This window comes from Magnolia sinica, chromosome 1 (genome assembly GCF_029962835.1).
Source record: "Magnolia sinica isolate HGM2019 chromosome 1, MsV1, whole genome shotgun sequence".
NCBI lineage: Eukaryota > Viridiplantae > Streptophyta > Magnoliopsida > Magnoliales > Magnoliaceae > Magnolia > Magnolia sinica.
In genome coordinates this window covers 99,307,288-99,327,047 of record NC_080573.1, presented here as the reverse complement: position 1 = coordinate 99,327,047, position 19,760 = coordinate 99,307,288, and positions in this window count along the sequence as shown.

The following is a 19,760-nucleotide window of genomic DNA, read 5'->3' as shown; positions in this document are numbered from 1 at the left end:
ACAAAGACATTAATGAAGGGAAAACATGGATATCAGCCTGATAGAAAACTTTTATATCTTTGAAGTTTTTAATGATGGGTGTGACTCTCTCCATGGTTTCCTGTGATGGGTACATTCGGTCTTTAGATCTGATTCATTCTGTCTCATGCCTTGAAATGATCTCTCTAAATGAATGAACAATGCAGATATAAAACATATATTATGGTGCCCACCTTGATGTATGTATTGTACATCCACACTGTCTATACGTTTTTCCAACTCATTTTAAAATACGATACAGAAGAAAAAGTTGATCCCGATCTCCAATAGACTACACCACAGGAAATAGCGGTGGTTGACCATTAAATTGGATGAAGCTGAATTATTTTTTTCTTCATCGAGGCCTATATTACCTTATTAACAGGTTGTACGAGGAAAAAAAAAAAAAAAAGAGAAACTAGGGTAGAGCCCAAGAAAGTTTTTAATGGCGAGCTTTCAATCACTAACTTTCCTTTGATGTCCACTTGAGATTTGAATCTGATTCGTTTTTGGATGGACGGCTCAAATATACAAGGACAGGATTGGCTATTGACAGGTTGAGTAGACAGACTTACTAGTGAAGTCCTGTCACCAAGTTACGTGAGACCCACCATGATGATGTATGTGTTGTATCCGCACCATTCATCCATTCACATATATCAATTTAGGACATGAGCCAAAGAATGAGTCAAATCCAAAGCTCGAATGTACCCCACCACAGAAAAAAAGTGAAGAAAGTGATACCACCATTAAAAATTTCAAACGGCTACAAAAGTTTCCGATCCAGCTGAAATTTGTGTTTTCCCTTCTTTCATGTCTGTCTTAACTCGTGAGCACGTTGGATCTCAGATAAACATTATAGTAGACCTTAGGAAGGTGTGGGCGTCACTCTTCCCACTATCTCCTATGGTGGGGTCCACTCCAAATTTGGATTGACTTATTCTTTGTCTCATGCTTTAAAATAATCTCTCCAAATGTATAGATGGTGCAGATACAATACATACATCATAGTGGGTCCAACGGAACTTGGTGACGTCACTTTAGTAGCGAATCTTCGTACTCAACTAGTATCTAATCCGCGTCCTATGTATTCAGCTTCTTGCATGTTTATAACTTGGGGGTAGATCACGGCGCAGATCTGACCATGGGGCCCACCTAGATGTATGTATTGTATATCCATGCTAGAAGCAGATTAGCTAGTATACCTCACACCAACTATATACATATAATTGTTGTATTGACGTCAGCAATTTCTGTGGGTCTGATCATGAGGTATGTGTTATATCCAAACCGTCCGTCCATTTGGCAAGCTCCTCTTAAGGCTTGAGACGAAAATAAGACAAATATAACTATCAACTGGACCACACTATAAAAAGCAGTGGGGGATTGAACGTCTACCATTGAAACCCTTTTTGGGGTCACAGAAGTTCTGGATCAATATGAAATTTGTTTTTCTTATTCATTCAGGGCTTTGTGACCTTATGAACAGATTGGATGGAAAATAAACTTTATGGTGGTCCCTACGAATTTTTTAACGGTGAAAATCATTATCTCCGCTGCTATTTATGGTGTGGTCCAGATGATCTTTGGATATGATTCATTTTTTAGATAATGCTCTAAAATGATCTCTAAAAAAAATGAATGGTATAAATATAATAAATACATCACTGTGCGAACCATGTGACTTTGATCTCCTTTGAACCGTTCGTGCGACTCGGAGCTTGAGGAGCGTCACTGCTCGTCTTCGCACGACACGTACCTACAGCAGCTATATAGCTGATGTGTGGTACACCAGCCAATCCGCTTCCATCCATGCTGTTCATACGTTTTTTCAACTCATTTTAAAGCATGATCTCAAAAATAAGTTGATCCAAATCTCTAGTGTACCACACCATTGGAAACGATGGTGATTGACCGTTAAAAAGTTCTTATGGGCCATAAAAATTTTGGATCAAGATGGTATTATTTTCTTTTCATTCATGTCTATGTTACATTATTAATAGGTTAGATGGAAGATAAATATTATGGGTAAAACTGGATTGGCTAATGAGAAGAGGTTAACTCAGACATCTTTGCGCATCACGAAGCTAACCAGCACAAGTAATGACCAATAAGCTCCTCGACAGTTAGGAAAAGTATTTTGTTGTACTTAACTAACCGACCCCAAGCTCCTTCATGGTCCCATCCATTTCCGAGTTGTTGCTCAAAACATCCCTCGGCAAGGGCCCTCGAAGTACAACTCTGCGCCATACGACAAAATAAAGAGGATGGTCATCCCCGATATTTCGTTTATATTCTACTAAGGAAAGGAGCTCGGTTTCGATCCTCTGACATGACTTCCGATGGCAGGTCGACAGGTCAGTAATTTACTCACTGCTAAACTCAACCGCCACTCATCAGAGAACTTAGGTCAGTAAACCACTCCCCAGAACGACTACGTAGGTCATCTCAGACATTTGACCTCGGCCTCCTATTACATACTTCCCCTGAACTTATCAAGAAGACCTATCTAAGATTTGTTCGAGATATCAGCCGAAGATCCCGGAAGATAACTGTGACACGTCCGGGATCCTAGATCCCATCCGAGGATCTCGGGAGATACCCACGGCATATTCGAAATACGAATCCCTCTACAATACCCACCTACTAAACAGAGAAATCGCCATCTACGCCACCGCCCCTATTCAACTATAAAAAGGAGCACTCCCAATGATGAAAGGTACACACAATTCTACACTAAAAAAACCCTACATTCGACTAGACCTATCTTGTTTGTCTGACTTTAACATCGAAGGGTCCCCTGATGTAGCCAGGGTTTCCATCTTTGTTTTCTCTTGCAGGTATCAAGTGGTCTAAGGAGGACATCCAGATTTCTGTATCAACATTTTGGTGATGTTTGTGGGAACGATGTTGAAAGTCGTTCCCATTATCTACAGTGATTCAACAATGGTGAAAGGGAGGAAGAAAGCCCAGACCACAGTTGTTGCACCCAGTCCTGCGCTGCCAGAACAGTCTGTGGACCATCAGGACTCATCTTCCCAACCTTAGGCTGATTATGCGCCGGTGGGCCTGGTGCAGTGGTCCCGGAACCGGGGAGGTTGAATTGTCTCTCTAGAACATCAGGTTGAAGCACTATGAGCAACATCGATCAAAATAGGTGAATGCTAGAGCGACGAATCCCTCCTCCCGGCCAGGGGACTAAGGAGGATATTGCTCGAGCGATCACTAAAGCTTCAACACCATCTCAAGCACCTATTGGCTCCTAGAGGAATAAACTATCTCATGGAGTGTCAAACTGCACCTTCCCATTCTTCAGGTAATGCCACGCTAGCTGCCTCTGACCTACGTCACGAGTTGGAGAAGAAAATATATGGTAAGGCTCCGAAAACAATAGCGGAGAATGAGGATTCTTGGGAAGCCAAGCTCAACGAACTACGATGTCAGATTGGCGACAAATGACAAGCCTATCGCGCACACGCTCTGACCTTAATAGAAGCTATGTTGGAGGAAACTGAGCCATCGTTTACTGACGATATCATGTGAGTTCGGCTCCCACTCCAGATTCAAGATGCCCCAGATTACTCCTTATTCCAGGTCCACTGACCTGGCCGAGCATCTAGAATCTTTCAGGTCATGGATGGAGCTTAATGGCGCCTCGACCGCGATAATGTATGGAGCATTCTCTTTAACTCTGTCAGGAGTAGCTCGAAAGTAGTTTCGGTAATTGAAACCACAATCCATCAGCTCATTCACACAACTCAGCAAAGCATTCATCACTAATTTCATTGAAGGAAATGAAAGGCTAAAGCCAACAACTCACCTCCCCACCATCACCTAAAGAAGAGCAAGCATTCAATCACGACAACAAGCGTAGGAGGGATGATGACCCGACCAGGGGTCAACATCCGAGCAAACAAACTGAGAGCAGATTCCACTCTTATACTCCCCTTAACGCTACGCCCGACTAGGTCCTCATGGAGGTCCGGGACAAACGACTCATCAAATGGCCAAACTGGATGAAGACCGATGCTGACAAGCGAGATAAACGAAAGTACTGCCACTTCCACCGCGACCACGGTCATTCCATCATCGATTGTTTCGACCTTAAGGAAGAGATCGAAGCCCTCATCCGCAACGGACATCTGCAGGAGTATGAGCGGAAGGAAAGAACGATCAGATCGGAAGAACAAGCAGTCCGCCAATGGCAACAATAAGGAGGCTACAGGAGAAATCCGCACCATCTTCGGTGGGTCTGCGGGGGGAGGAGACTCTAACCAAGCATGCAAAGTTCACGCTCAGAGCATTAGTCATAGCAGCTTGGAACACCGGATCCACCTCACTTGTAAACCTCCAAAGGAGTAAAAGGTGATCTCCTGCGAACTGATATTTACCAAAGAGGACTCCCAAGGTGTCCACCATCCCCATGACGATGCCTTAGTGGTAGCCATGACTATAGCCAACCACAAGGTGTTATAGATTTTAGTGGACACCGGTAGCTCGGCTGATATCCTCTTCGTCGACGCTTACGATAAAATGGGAGTTGAAAGATCCCGACTCTGACCTATTAAAACTCATTTGCTTGGATTCGCAGGAGACAGGGTCACCTTCGAGGGATCTATACAACTTTCGGTCACTATAGGAGAAGGACAGAACCAGATAAAGATGATGATCAACTTCCTTGTGGTCGACTGCCCTTCTGTCTATAATGTCATCATCGAGCGACCATCTCTCAACGCCCTGCGAGCAATGGTATCAACCTACCACCTTACAATGAAGTTTCCAACCTAGCATGGTGTCGGATAGGTTCGAGAAGATCAGCAGGAAGCTTGCAAGTGCCATTCCACGGCACTAAGGACACAACATCACTTGATGCCCCATCACCTCCCTTGATCCCCGGGAGGAGTCGGTCGAGAGAGGGTCTCCAGTGGAAGACCTTGTGGCCATCCCCCTCAATGAATCCGACTCGACCCGTACTGTGCAGGCCGGCTCATCGCTAGCTCCAGCCCTGCGAGATGAGATCATGGACCTCCTCCGGCTTCATGACGATGTTTTCACTTGGTTCCACTAAGACATGCCCGACATCAGCCCCGAAGTGATGGTCCACAAACTCCCTGAGGTTAGCTTTATTGAAGAGATCTATTATCCCGGCTGGATTGACAACGTGGTCTTGGTGAAAAAGTCCAATGGGAAGTGGCGGGTCTGTGTTGATTATACTGACATGAACAAAGCCTGTCCTAAGGATAGTTTTCCCCTCCTACAGATAGACCAGCTGGTCAACAGTATGGCCGGGCACGAGCTCCTAAGATTATGGATGCGTACTCAGGCTATAACTAGATCATCATGCATCCCCACGATAAGCAGAAGACGACCTTCATCACTGACAAAGGACTCTACCGCTATAAGGTCATGCCCTTCGAACTAAAGAACATCAGGGCAAGGTACCAGCGGTTGGTCAACAAGATGTTTGCTCAACAAATCAAATGCTTCATGGAAATCTACATCGACAATATACTCATTAAGAGCATCAAAGCTACAGGTCACACCGTCGACCTCGAAGAGATGTTTGTAATTTGACGATAGTATTAGATGAAGCTAAATTCGAGCACGTGCGCCTTCGGCGTCAGCTCGGGAAAATTCATTAGCTTTTTGGTCAGCTAAGGAGGGATTGAAGCAAATCCTGACAAGATTTGAGCTCTGTTGGATATGATCTCACCAAAAATGACGAAAGAAATTAGTACCTCACTAGAAGAGTTGCTGCCCTCAATCACTTTATCTCTCGAGCCGCTAACAAGTGTCTCCCTTTCTTCAAATAGTTGAAAGGAAAACAAAAGGTAGAATGGACTGAGGACTGTGAGCTAGCCTTCCGATAGCTCAAACAGTACCTAGGATCACATCTGCTACTTTTCAAGCCCAAGCAAGGCGAGCCATTACTGCTCTACCTGGCAGTATCTGTCGCAGTGGTTAGCTCGGCCCTCATCCAAGAGTAAGAGGGGAAACAACTCCTAATGTACTAAGTCAGTAAGGCCTTGGTCCCAGCCGAAACCAGGTACCTAGACATCGAGAAGCTCTCCCCTAGCTTTAGTCGTATCATCCCGTCGCCTCTGACCTTACTTCCAGGCCCATATGATCATAATCCCGACTAATCTACCCCCTTCATCAAGTGCTCCAGAAGCCCAAGGTGTCGAGGAGACTCACAAAGTGGGTAATCGAGCTCAACAAATTCGATATTAAATACCAGCCTCGGACCGCCATCAAAGGTTAATCGGTAGCCGATTTCATTGTCGACCTCGCCTACAGCTAGAACCTGGAAGCTAGTTCAAGCAGTAAGACCATCAACTAGTCAAAGCCGATCAGGTGGTCGAGCCTGATCCACCGACCTGGACATTGGATATCGATGACTCATCCAATTCTAAAGGTAGCGGGGCCGGGATAGTCCTCGAGGCTCCTAACCAGACTTGCACACAATATGCCTTAAGATTCAGATTTCAAACATCAAACAATGTAGCAGAGTATGAAGCATTACTCGCTAGGCTCAGGCTGGTAATAATAGTGAGAGCTCGTATTCTAAAAGTTCACAATGATTCATAGCTTATTGTTAACTAAGTCGTCAGGGAGTATCAGGCCAAGGAAGAAAAAATGATCGCTTATCTTCAGAAGGCCCGTGAACTCATTAGCAAATTCAAAAAATGTGAAGTCATCCTTGCCCCCAAAGTAGAGAATTCCAAAACTAACGCACTGGAAAAGTTGGCCACAATGACTAAGGACGACATCCCGAACTCAATTCCCATCGAGTTCCTGTCCGACCCAGCATCGTTGGACCGGAAGTCACCTACCCCGTTAGTTCGACCTCGAGCTAAATGGATCTAATTGTTAAATATCTTCAGGAAGGTAAGCCACTCGAAGATCAACTCAAAGCACACAGGCTCCGATCCAGGTCAGCTCGGTACACCATGATCGAAGACTCCTAGTACAACAAAGTGTTCTCCCTACCTTATCTCAGGTATCTCCGACCCGTAGAGGTCGAGTATGTTTTGAAAGAAATACACAAAGGGGTTTGCGGCAACCACTCTAACAGTCATGCCCTCACCCAGAAGGTCATCCGACAGGGGTACTTTTGGTCGACCATATAAAAGGATGCCAAATAGTATGCTCAAAAATGCAACAAATGTCAGAGATTAGCAACAATACTCCATTAACCTCCTGAGCGGCTGACCACCATGACCGAACCATGGCTATTTGCCCAGTGGGGGATCGATATCATTGGTCCATTACCCATGGGTAAAGGTCAGACCAAGTATGCCGTCATCGCTGTTAACTACTTCACCAAGTGGGTCGAGGCTGAATCACTTGCCAAAATTACCGAGCAGAAAATCATTGACTTTGTCTAGAAAAATATCATCTGACGATACAAGGTCCCACATACGGTCGTCTCGGACAACAGGAAGCAGTTCGACAATGATCGGTTCCGAGGCATATGTAGAAACCTTAGAATTCGAAATCCTTATTCGTCACGTCGACATCCTCAAGCTAATGGCCAGGTAGAGGTAGTCAACAAAATCATCAAAAATCACCTCAAAACTAGGCTCGAGAAAGCCAAAGGGGCATGGGTTAAGGAGCTACCTTCCATGCTCTACGCATATGGAATTATTACTCAGACATCCATAGGAGAGACTCCTTTTACCCTATATTTCGAAGCTGAGGCAGCCATTCTAGTCAAAATAGGGCTATCCAAGGCATTTATTTAATCTTACGACGAAGCTCGAAATGCCTAGCAAATGGCTTTGTACCTTAACCTGCTTGAAGAGAGGAGGGAGCAAGCTCTACTTAGAGTTGCAACTTGACAACAATAAGTCGCTCAATTCTACAATTCCTGAGTAAGGGTGAGAAGATTCCAAGCAGGAAATTTGGTCCTCCTTAGAACTTTCCAAAACACCAGGGAGCCCAGCTCTAGGACCCTACGGCCGAACTGGGAAAGACCCTACAAGGTGACGGGCACAACCCGACCTGGGACCTATCAACTCGAAGACATGGTAGGACAACCACTGTTACATCCATGAAACGCTGAACACCTGAAGATCTACTATCCATGAAGATCGACCAGACCTCAAGTCGGAATCTACATGTCTATTGCTTAAAATCTACCATAAAAATCACAAGGCTAAGAAATTTTAAATTATATTAATTGTCTACAATGTTTGGTATACATTGTTTACTGAGGACTTCCCTTAGTGAAAGGGAAAAAAGTCTTCTCACTAATCGCTCAACCCTTAGAGAAGAGGTCAGACTATTAATCAATTCTACTAAATGGTTTACCAAGGACTTCCTTTAGTGCAAGCGAAAAATAGTCATCACCAGTCGTTCGACTCTTAAAGAAGAGGTTAGGCCACTAATTAATAACGTACCTGAACTACGTGACTTATAATGAGGATATATCTTAGTGCGGGGGAAAACAATCCCCCTAAGTAAACTGCTCGGCTCTTCATAAAGGGGTCATTACAGCTAATCCATTTGTTCTACAAAGGTAGAATTCCTTTAATATAATGAAGAGCTCGAGAGCTCTCCCCAACGCTCCTACTCGACTAAAATGTTCAACCTACCATTATGACCAGTGAACAGCAAACCAATCTACTAAAACTACTAAGAATTCTATACACGACAATTGCTACAAAAAAAAATCCTCTTTTCATTGATATAAAGAATGTTACGTGCATAAAAGGAGATACAAAAAAGAGGCTAGAGGGGTCTACTCAAACCCCCGTTGAGGACGGCTCTTTTGCTTCAACTGGAGTCGAGGCATCAACTCTCAGAGTCACCAGGTCCTCGACAAGACCATCTTCCAGGCCATTAAGGTCGAGCTTGGGATATACCCCTCTAATGTCCTCAATGCACTTCTCGTACCTGAGGTTGTAGAGCAGGTCCTTCTCCACTGCCCACTCCTTGGAGGCTTTGAACTCCTCCACTGCCGATGCCCGAGCTACTGGAATAGACGCCTATGCTTCCATCAGTTTTACCTTAAAATTGATCTTCACCTCAGCCAGGTCGACCCTCCACTTGGTTGCTTTCCCCTGGGCCTCCTCCAGAAGCAAACTTACCGCTTCCAACTCGACCTTCATCTGAGCCTCCTTCTTTCGAGCTTCTTTCGCTTGAGATTCCATCTGAATCTTTAAAGCTACAAGCTCCTCCCCAAACTCTTTCAAAGTAGATCGGAGCTGTTCAGACTGACAGTCTTCTTCATAAGACTCGCCTCTGCCTCCTTGCACTCCTCCGCGACACGTATCATTTTGCGACGAGCAGACAGGATAACAAGGGCGAACTGAAAAAAGAAACTCATGTCAAAAAATCTAAGTACAAAAGGCAATTACTATGGAGTAAAGGAAATGTCTTACCTTGCAAAAGAGCACAACCACCTGGCCTATAGTAGCAGCCGGGTGTGCCTTCATTGCCTTAGTAAACTCAACATTAGGAACACATTGAGCTATCCACAGAAGGAGGCCTTCCATCACGACAAATGAGAACCTGAGAACCCCCCGAGTCTCGCCCTCTATGTAATTAGCTGAACTACTCACTTGGGCTTGGGCTGCGGGGGGCTGAGCCTTAGAGATAGGCTCTGCCTAAACCTCAGAAGGTTAGGCTTCTATAATAGAGGCCACCTTTATTATTGGGTGTTGAGACTCAAATATTGCATATTTTCTCCCATTTATATCTTGGTTTTATGAACATGATAATGCTTAATGGTATAGTTTATATATATTTATGTTGCAAGGTGAGTTTAAGAGCTTAGATTGAAAAGAAGGTTAAAAGCATGGATTTGATGCTTAAGAATCACCAAGGCAAAGAATGGATATTTGGAGACTAAGATTGAAGATTTTAAGACCCCAAGATCCAAGAAAACCAAGTGGAGAAGGAAGGGAATTGAAAGAACAAAGTGCTGAAATTCAAATTTATTGAAGAAATTGAAGCAACTTCTCTACTGTTTTGGAAATATTCTTAATGGATAGAAGACTTTTCAATGGCATCGAAGAACTTCTCAATGACATCAAAGGATGGTTCAATGACACAAAGACTTACGCAGTGCGAAAGGAGAAAAGGCGCGACTTCCGGATTCAAACCCCTTCGATGACATCGAACCATTACGTAGAGTCTACGCGGAGTGCGTAAATTTAAGGCAGTTTTGCAAATTTATGCGAGCTAGGCTATAAATAGAGGTTTCCTAAGATTTTTATAGATATATCTAGGGTTTTTAGAGAGCATATCTAGGGTTTTTAGAGAACTCTCAAGTTTCATAGTTTTAGAAATTATTTTTCTTTATAAGTTTTTTTATCTTTATTATTATTTTTTTTTGCTTTCTTGTTGCTTTCTATTTGCCATTTAGTTATGTTTTTCTAGTTCCCTCTAGCCCAAGCTAAAAGGGAAGCACTTGAGTTTAATGATTCTTTAAGTTATGATGATTAATTCTTTTTTTTAATATAATGAGATGAATAGTGTACGCATGTTATCAATTATCTACGTATAAGTTTTTGATCCATCATGTGAGATCAATATGGTGGATGCTTAGGCTTAACTTGGATCAATTAGATTTCTTAGATGAGAGATACTCTCAACTTCCTACATTATTTGATTCATTATCTCATGAATATTAAATGCTTAAAATCATTGACACTTGAGAATATATGTTAATAGTGTTAATCCATGATTCTCTAATCTCTTATATCATTTATTAAAAATATTTGAACTGTTTTATTTTCCGATTAGGTCGACCATAGTGCTCGGATCCTAATTGTGTTATCCAAGTCATCATGATATATGAATTATTAACCTATGTATGGAACTTTGAAGCTTGGGAGTAGTTTTTAATTTAATTGAATTCCATTTAAAAGTCATTTATTCAAAACTTTCAAAATCATTGCATCCGTTTAATTTCCATTACTTAGTTTTGCATTTGATTTTTTTTTACATTCTCCTAAACCATCTCCCTGTGGGATCGACCCTGTATTCACAGGATACTACTTATGAACCTCTACACTTGGAGACAAACAAACATTGAAACAACCCCAACCACTTCTGGGACCACTGGCGAGTTTGAAGTGACGGTGGCAGGAGTAGAGGCAGGGTTTGCAACCGAGCTCGACTGACCTGCCTTAGATGAAGGAGCGGTTCCCCTCCGCTTCGAGGGTGGCTTTTATTTTTTCTGGGCTAGTTCGGCCTCAGAAGGAGCATGATGTTTGTGGTGAGGTTGGTCAGCCATCCCTACACAATAAAAGTAAATGATCAGTAACAAAAAAAAAGATAAAATGATTTCTGACTAAGTCAACCTAGATATACCTAATACACATGGGGCAAGAACAGATTGGTAGAGCAACTCGGGCGTGATCAACTGCTTCCAAGATCTCGACCTAGAGTCCATAGATCTTGCCTCGGCAATCCGGCTACGCTCTGACTCACTCACTCCAGAAGGATACTTGAGTAGAACTGCTAAAAAAACTACTATAATTAGAAAAAAGATAATAAAAAATAAGCTAAGGAAAGTGTTAGTTCAAATATACCCGACTTGGATGAGCAAAACGAGTCGGAACCCAAGGTCGAAGTTTGGAAGTCACAGGAGCTTCCCAATCTCCTGACACCTAAAACCACTTACTTTTTCGGTTCTTATTTGAGGTCAGGGCATCCGTAGTGATGGCCCTGCCCGTGTTTGCCCAAGCTGAAAAATAATACTAACCCTCGTGGTAAGGGTTGGACTTCACTTGGTATAGGTGGAGGAATTCATTCATGTTCAGCTCAGGCTGGTAAAGCTAGAACCATAAGATGAACGACCCCACCAAGGCTCTCCAAGCGTTTGGGATAATCTGCCCGAGAGTCATCCCCAAGTGCACGAGGACCTCCCTAATTATGCGAGAACATGGCTGCCTTTCCATCCTTAGGTTCACTTGAAATTTCTCCAAGCGCGGGAGCTCGGAGCACCACTGAGTCTGGAACGTGGTACTTCGACCTGATCTGCACCAGGTCGGATTCCTTCAGTGTTGACTCAATCTAACCGGTTTCTTCTGACTCCGCTTGAGACTAGACAACTTCTTCCCTCACTGAGGCGGACCCCTCAACATCCATGGGCTGCTTAGCCGAGGACTGAGCAGCCATTGTAAGACTCGTATCCTAGCCTATACTGTTCTGTAGGCTTTCGCAGTCCTCCCGGTCGAATTCCGGCGACCCGCGATGCGTAGATAGCATTTGCGTGCAACCCCTAGTCATATCCCATATTTCAGAGTCAGTTTGACTCGAGACTTGTACCAATGCAACCGCGTCATTGCTGCGGTTCCGATACCGCGTCTCGAGCACCAAGGCGATACCCAGGCCAGGAGATGTGTGCCCACGTTCAGTTCAAGGAAAATGCCATGTAGTTGTAAAACCTAAGAGAGAACATGTCCAATCAATCCCATCAATCACCACATCATGTCAAGTACAACCACCCCTCCCCTAAAGTCAACTCTCTCTTACAAACCCATCCCTTACAAGTCAAGTACACATCACCCATCACTCACACCCATCTCCCTCTCTCTCTTTACATCCCATCCTCTCTCTCTCTCTCTCTCACTTCCCCATTTTCAAACAAGCAACCGTCCAAGGCATGAGAGCTCCATGAGAGAGCTTTGTGTGGCCCACATCTTACCTCCCATCTCTACCATCCAACCGTCCAATCTCCATCATCTTCCTTTAAAGTCGAAGCCGAGGAGCTAGGGATTTCATCAGACCTAAAAGCATAGGTGGGTGCTTCTATAGGCTTAGATTTCATTCTTTTGATGATGGGCCAAGTGGGGCCTACTGATTAATGGTATGGATCTCACTTTGGACCCTAGATGTGGGCGATGGCCCATCTTGATTCATATGATCGTTCCATGATGGGGTCATTCTCCATAGACTCCATCATGATGTTCACTTTTCTAAAATTTAAAGAGGTCATCTAGACCTTCCATTTGGTGGAGAAGTAATCTCCACCATTGATTTTTGATTCGGTGGGCCCACATGTATTGGAACCCACTTGATGTATGATTGAATGCTTGAAAGGAAGGGCCCATAATGACCTCCATCACATGTGTGTGTCTATCTCTCTCTCTCTCTTTCTTTTCATTATTATTATTATTATGTGTGATGATGTGGCCGTGTGGCCCACCCGGATGGACCCCACCATGAAGCATGTATTTTATCCAAGCCATCTGTAGCTAGGGCCCACTTTATATATGTGTTGTATCCACACCATCCACCATTTAGTGGCCCACCTAAGTAGGGCCCACCTTATATACGTGGTTTGCCTAAATCGTCCAACGTCCAAGGACGCTGGACGTTAACTAAAAACATAAATATTAGCTTTGGTTCAAAGCTTTTGCGAAGGGACGCTTATACAAGCCCCACCTTGATGTATTGATCCAATCCACGCTGTCTATCCCATTCCCCAAATCATTTTACGCGTTGAGCCAAAAAATGAAGCCAATTCGATTATCTGGTGGGTCATAACATAGAAAATAGTGGTTTTTACCGTTAAAATCCACTCTGATGTTTTTGTACACCAAAACACATCGAATATTGGGCTCATTCAGGCTATCTTGAGTCATAAAATCTAATGGCTGGGTCGGATTCTCCTGATGCAGACCCCAACTAGGAAAAACCATGAGAAAACATTTTTTTTAAAAAAAAATAAAATAAAATATAAACAACAGCAGATGACAGTGCTATTGCTGCACGTCCAAAGGACGGCGCAACAGCATCCTCTATGCTGTGGACGGGCAGGGACATGGGTCCCCTACGTGGGCCCCACCATGATGTGTGTTGAACATCACACCGTGCATTTGGTGGGCCCCTTTTTGCTGTGAGCCCCAACCCCAAAATTAGCCGTACCTGGAACTCAGGTGGCCCACGTCACTGGAAACAGTGGAGGATTGAACATCTGCCATTGAAACCCTTTGGGTTTCACAGAAGTTTGGATCATTATGAAATTTGTTTTTCCTCTGCATTCCAGTCTATGTGACCTTACTAATAGATTGGGTGGAAAATAAAAGTTATGATGGGTCCCACGTGGGACCCACTCTCAGTGAAAACGGATTGGCTGGGCTACCACGCACCAGCTATATAGTTGACTGACGTCAGCAAGTGTTGTGTGCCCCACCATGATGTATGGTTTCATCCAACCGTCCATTGGTGTAACGTCTTGGAAAAGTCCGTACAAATACCCGAGTACCACCTCAGGCAGAAATCGCTAAGGACTGAATCCTTTATAAATTAGACGAAAATAAATTAAGTGCTAAACTGAATTAATCGGTAGATTAGAGTAAATCACTTTCAATACGAACTGTAAGACCCAAAATCAGTAGAATTGCTAACGCTACATTACTTAAAAACCTAGGATCAATCTTAAAACTCAGTTGCTCTCGGGAGCATTATGAAACTCCGTATCAGACCTGGATCGCACGTCGAAAGTCCGAGCGGCGCAAAACTATACAGTCATGACCGCCTTACAGGGCTTGACAACCATCTCAGAAATCAAGTCCAAATAGTGTCTGGAAACGCACAACTTGAGCCCGAAGCGAAGTGTGTGAGAAACGTGAATATCTTTAGAAAATAGACTTAAACTTAAGTGAATTGGGCCATTCGCTTGTAAGCCAAATTTAAGGGTTCAGACTGTCAGATTCTGACCCAACTACACTCTTGGATCAGGAAAAATTTCTAATACATGTCAGTGTACTTGTGGCCCTTATCGAGTAACGATGACCGTTGAACTGAAACTGGTCCTTCACGGTCGATCCGTCAATCCGATCAAACCAAGAACTTAACCTGATATAGATCCATTATCAAGGAACTTTCACCGGACCGTATGCAGAAAATTGGCCTCCAAATGAGCTCCGTTGGCCCGAAACAGCCACTTTTTGGCTATAGCTTAAGTATACCATGGCCCTGGGGCCATTGAGACCAGTTTTTGGCCTATATAAGGGCTTTTACCCACCCCTCTCTCATTCCATACGAAATCCTTAAACCCTAGGAGAGAGAAGAGAGAAAAGAGAAGGAAAGAGTGAGGAGAAGTGAGAGAAAGTGAGAGAGTCACTGGGATTCATTCCCACCGCTCTACGTGCTGAATCGCCTATCCCATGTCGCTACACCAGCGATCTTGATTTCGTTGTTGGGTAAGAAATCCTAACCCTAACCTATTTTAAGTATCCAAATAGATTAAATGGTGAAATAGCTAACCTATTTCATGCTATAAGTTGTCGTTGTGCCGTAGACAAAGACTTAGTATTCAAACTGAGTTCGATACGAGTTTACAGGTAAAAGGTGCAGATTACAAATGTTTATGTTATGGTTTTCAAGGCTTTCAATGTCAGAAATGATTTATGACTGACTTGATTGCTATCACATATGTTTAGATGTGATGTTTTACGTATATTTTATATATATATATATATATATGAACTATGTTATTTTTAATGCATTCCATGTGTTTGTTGAAATGTTTGTATGAGTATAGAATTATGATTTGTGCTTCCCATGATTGTTGTTTGGGCATACATGATTATTGTACGTGTGGCAACTCCTATGTGGAAGGATTTGCTATAATATGTGTTTTAACTAAATTATTACATGTATGTGATACGTGTAGTCTAAGTGTTTGATAAAATGCCTGAATGAGAGAATGCTTGTTGAAATGTGTTTAATGAGGGTGTTGAGATAGGATTCTCAATTCCTTTATCTATAGTTATAGTTTCCTTTATGTAACCTATCTTATTAGTATGTGATTTATGGATGAAATGCCTATGTATGATAACATATGTACTATTTATTTGTTGAAATGCTCAAATGAGGTTTATATTTATATTGATTGTCAAATGTTGTTTTTGACTATTACATGTGAATGCTATCGTTTAGAGTGTGATTGGGGCTACGATGTAGTCCAGGCAATCAGTAATGGTTTACGATCTATGGCCGAACTGTTTTAACCACCATAGACACATTCGATGAATCCGAGTCGTACGGTGATTATCGACAGTGGTTAGGTCACAAGGAGTGCGTATGCACTCCATGTCGATTAATTCAACGTGCGTTCGTACTAGTCAAGCTTGTCAAGTAACCTGATTGACCTAATGTATGTTCACCTTGTATGAACGCTACTGTTTGAATCTAAGGTACCAACTTACCAGTGAAAAGACCGTTTAACCTTGGTACCACGATCCGCTAAGACTCATGAGCCAGGTATGGTGGTATGGGACACCATGGTCGAGCTGTCGGCCTACGTTGGGGTAACGAGCCTCCCCGTAGTGTCCAGTGAGCAAACCAAACTCGTGAGCCGAATACTGTGGTATGTGATACTGTATTCGAGCTATCGGCCTACGATCAGGTGACGAGCCTCTCGTAGTGACCTCGAGTATACACTAGGACTACGTTAAGGTGACGAGCCTTTCTGTAGTGACTTCGAGTATAAACTAGGCATGCGCTGAGGTGACGAGCCTCTCCGTAGCGACCTAGAACTGCTATCGTATGAGATTAACTAAGATTGACAACCCTATATGGATCATTATTTGGGTAAATGATATAAAGGGAGGCGCCTTAGCTTCCCAACCTATTGCATGAATAAGACTAATTTAAAACTTGGTTAATCACGATCATGCACCGCATTGCATGTGCCTTTGGCGTAAGAGTTGAACGCAGTGGAAGGGATGCATGCCGCGACCGTGAGATGATGTTGCAGAGGGAGTGTAGGCGAGGGCATGCATCATTAACGCGTATCATCCTTGCATTAACCAGAGTACCTAGGAATGTTTGTTGTATTACTTTGTTATTACTGCTTGACTGAATTGATAACATGTTAACCTTTGCCTTATAGCTCCACTGAGTTGATCACTCACTCCTACTCTGGGACAGTGTTTTAAAATATCAATCAGACTCTGTTGTAGTTTCAGGTAATGACGAGGCTTATGAGATGGAGCCTGACTTTTATGATGACGAGGAGGAGTTTCCTTCATGCAATTCTCTGGCGGGTTTATGTAGACCTAGAGTTGTACATCGGGGCTACAGGGATATGGATAGATGACGTTACACTTTATCATTTTATAATTTTGAGAACTATACATATAATTTATTTAACCTGGCGACATGTTGTTACTCTGGGGACTTACCACTTATATGCTCTATATAATTATCACAGTCTTCCGCTTGCGTAATTTAATTGTCCCTGGAGTATGATATGTTGATTTAGTGTAATACCATTCACGTTTAATGTGCTAATACAGACAATATTTAATCATCATTATCTATGTTGCATAAGTGATGCGTTGGAACACGGGAGTTGGGCTCTTGCTCGACCCCCGATTTTCAGGGCATTACAATTGGCCAGGACGGTGGTCCCCACCGTAATGCATGTTTTATACCCAAACCGTCCATCTATCTAGAGGACATGGCCACCCCACATGTGTGGGTGGAAACCCACCTTGGAGTATGTATTCTATATCCACAACGTTCATCTATTCCTGGACGGTGGTGTGGAACCCCACATTGATGTACATGTTCCATCCCAGCCATGTGGAGCCAGGCCATGATGCATCGTCCCATCCTCACCATCCATATGTGTAGGACAGTGGGATCCCATCCATGGTGCATGTGTCTTATACCCATCGTCCATATGGGACCCTCTCTAATGTATGTATCATGTATCCACGCTGTCCATCTGGACAGGACCAGTGAAGCCCACTTGGATGAAGTGTTGTATCCACTCCATGCATCCATGGTACCATGTGAGGCCTACCATGATATATGTGTTTTATTCCAAGCCGTTTATCCATTTCTCTTTCTTTTGGTCGTGGCCCACCATGATCTGGACAATGGGCCCTATCATGATGCATGCGTTCATCCATGCAGTCCACCATCTAGGTATGGACGGTGGGACCTATGCAATGTATCTGTTTTCTCCAAACCGTCCAAATCATGGGGCCTACCTTGATACATGTGTGGCCCTTGCATGAGGCCCATAAGTGAGGCCCAATTTGATGTATATGAGGCCCTTATAATGAGGCCCGATGTGTAGCATACGGGCCCATATGATGAGGCCCAATGTAATGTATTTAGGACCAATGTGCCGAGGCCCATTGTGATGTTTTCGAGGCCCATTGTGATATATTTTAGCCCATGTAATGTAGCCCATAGTGATGTGTATTAGGCCCGTGTGAGTGGCCCGTTGCGATGCATATTAGGCCCATGTGATTAGGTCCGACTTGATGTATGTTAGGTCGTGTGAGCGATCCATTACGGTATATATTAGACCCATGTGATGTGGCCCATTGTGATGTATTCGAGGCCCAATGTGATGTATGTGTGGCCGTTACATCATGTATGAATCCCTTATGTAGGCCACTCCTTGGGAGCAATGTTGGTTAGATGTCTACATAGATGGGCAATGATGATTAGATGTCCTCATTGTGACCTTCTCGTAGGCCTCGTTAGGCCCATTCGCACCATTCTCTAAGTGGGTTAACCCAAATAAGTGGGCCCCATTCACCATATACGGATGGCTCCATGCCATCATATTTGATATAACCATGACCGTGGGTCGATCTTTATATTATGGTTGATCTGCCGTCCATCTATGAACCCCGCCTTATTTATATGCTAATTTATCGAGGCCGATTATATAGGCCGATCCCGATTGTTGAGGCTGAGTATCGAGGCCGATTCCAATTGTTGAGGCCGATTGTATTTCCAATTATCGAGGCCGAGTATCGAGGCTAATTCTGATTTGTCGAGGCCGAACCCGATTGTTGAAGCCGAGTATCAAGGCCTATTTTGATTTGTAGAGGCCGATTATATAGGCCGATTCCGATTGTCGAGGCCGATTCCGATTGTCGAGGCCGATTGTATAGGCCGATTCCAATTGTTAAAGCCGAGTATCGAGGCCTATTCTAATTTGTCGAGGTCAATTGTATAGGCCGATTCTGATTATCAAGGCCGAGTATCAAGGCCGATTCTGATTGTCGAGGCCCAGTATCGAGACCGATTTCGAGTGTCGATTCCGATTGTTGAGGCCTATTTCGATTTTCGAGGCCGATTGTCAAGACCTATGTGATGTATATGCGACCTGTAGTTGAGGCCCATTGTGATGTGTATTCGGCCTATGTGACGTATATGTAGCCCGTATTTGAGGCCTATTGTGATGTGTATTCAGCCCGTGTTTAAGGCCAATATGATGTATATGAGGCCTATGTGATGAGGCCTATTGTGATACATTTGAGGGCCAGGTGATGGAGCCCATTGTGATGTATGTTAGGCCCATGTGAAAGGCCCATCGTGATGTGTATTAAGCTCTTGAGTGAGGTCCATGGTGTTTTATATCAGGCCCTTCGTGAGGCCATGAATCTAGAATCTACTATATGTTAGGCTCTATGTGGGTCACCCCTTGCGGGCAACGTTGGTTAAATGTCCACATTGTTAAGACCAATTATCGATGACGATTATTGAGGCTGATTATTGATACTGATTATGAGTATGTGACAACATAGCATCATAATACATGCCCATACGCATCATTTGCATGTTTGTTATGAGATGTGATTAACCGTTACATATGTTATAGGGCAGGTTGTTCATGGGACTCCCTAATAGGCAGAGTTACCCCACATGAGCGCATGGTATGCGTAGGATTGATGCATGATTGGACTGTGTAACTCATGCATCTCGTATTTGTGTGACATGCCCACCATATGCCCTAGCGACATTAG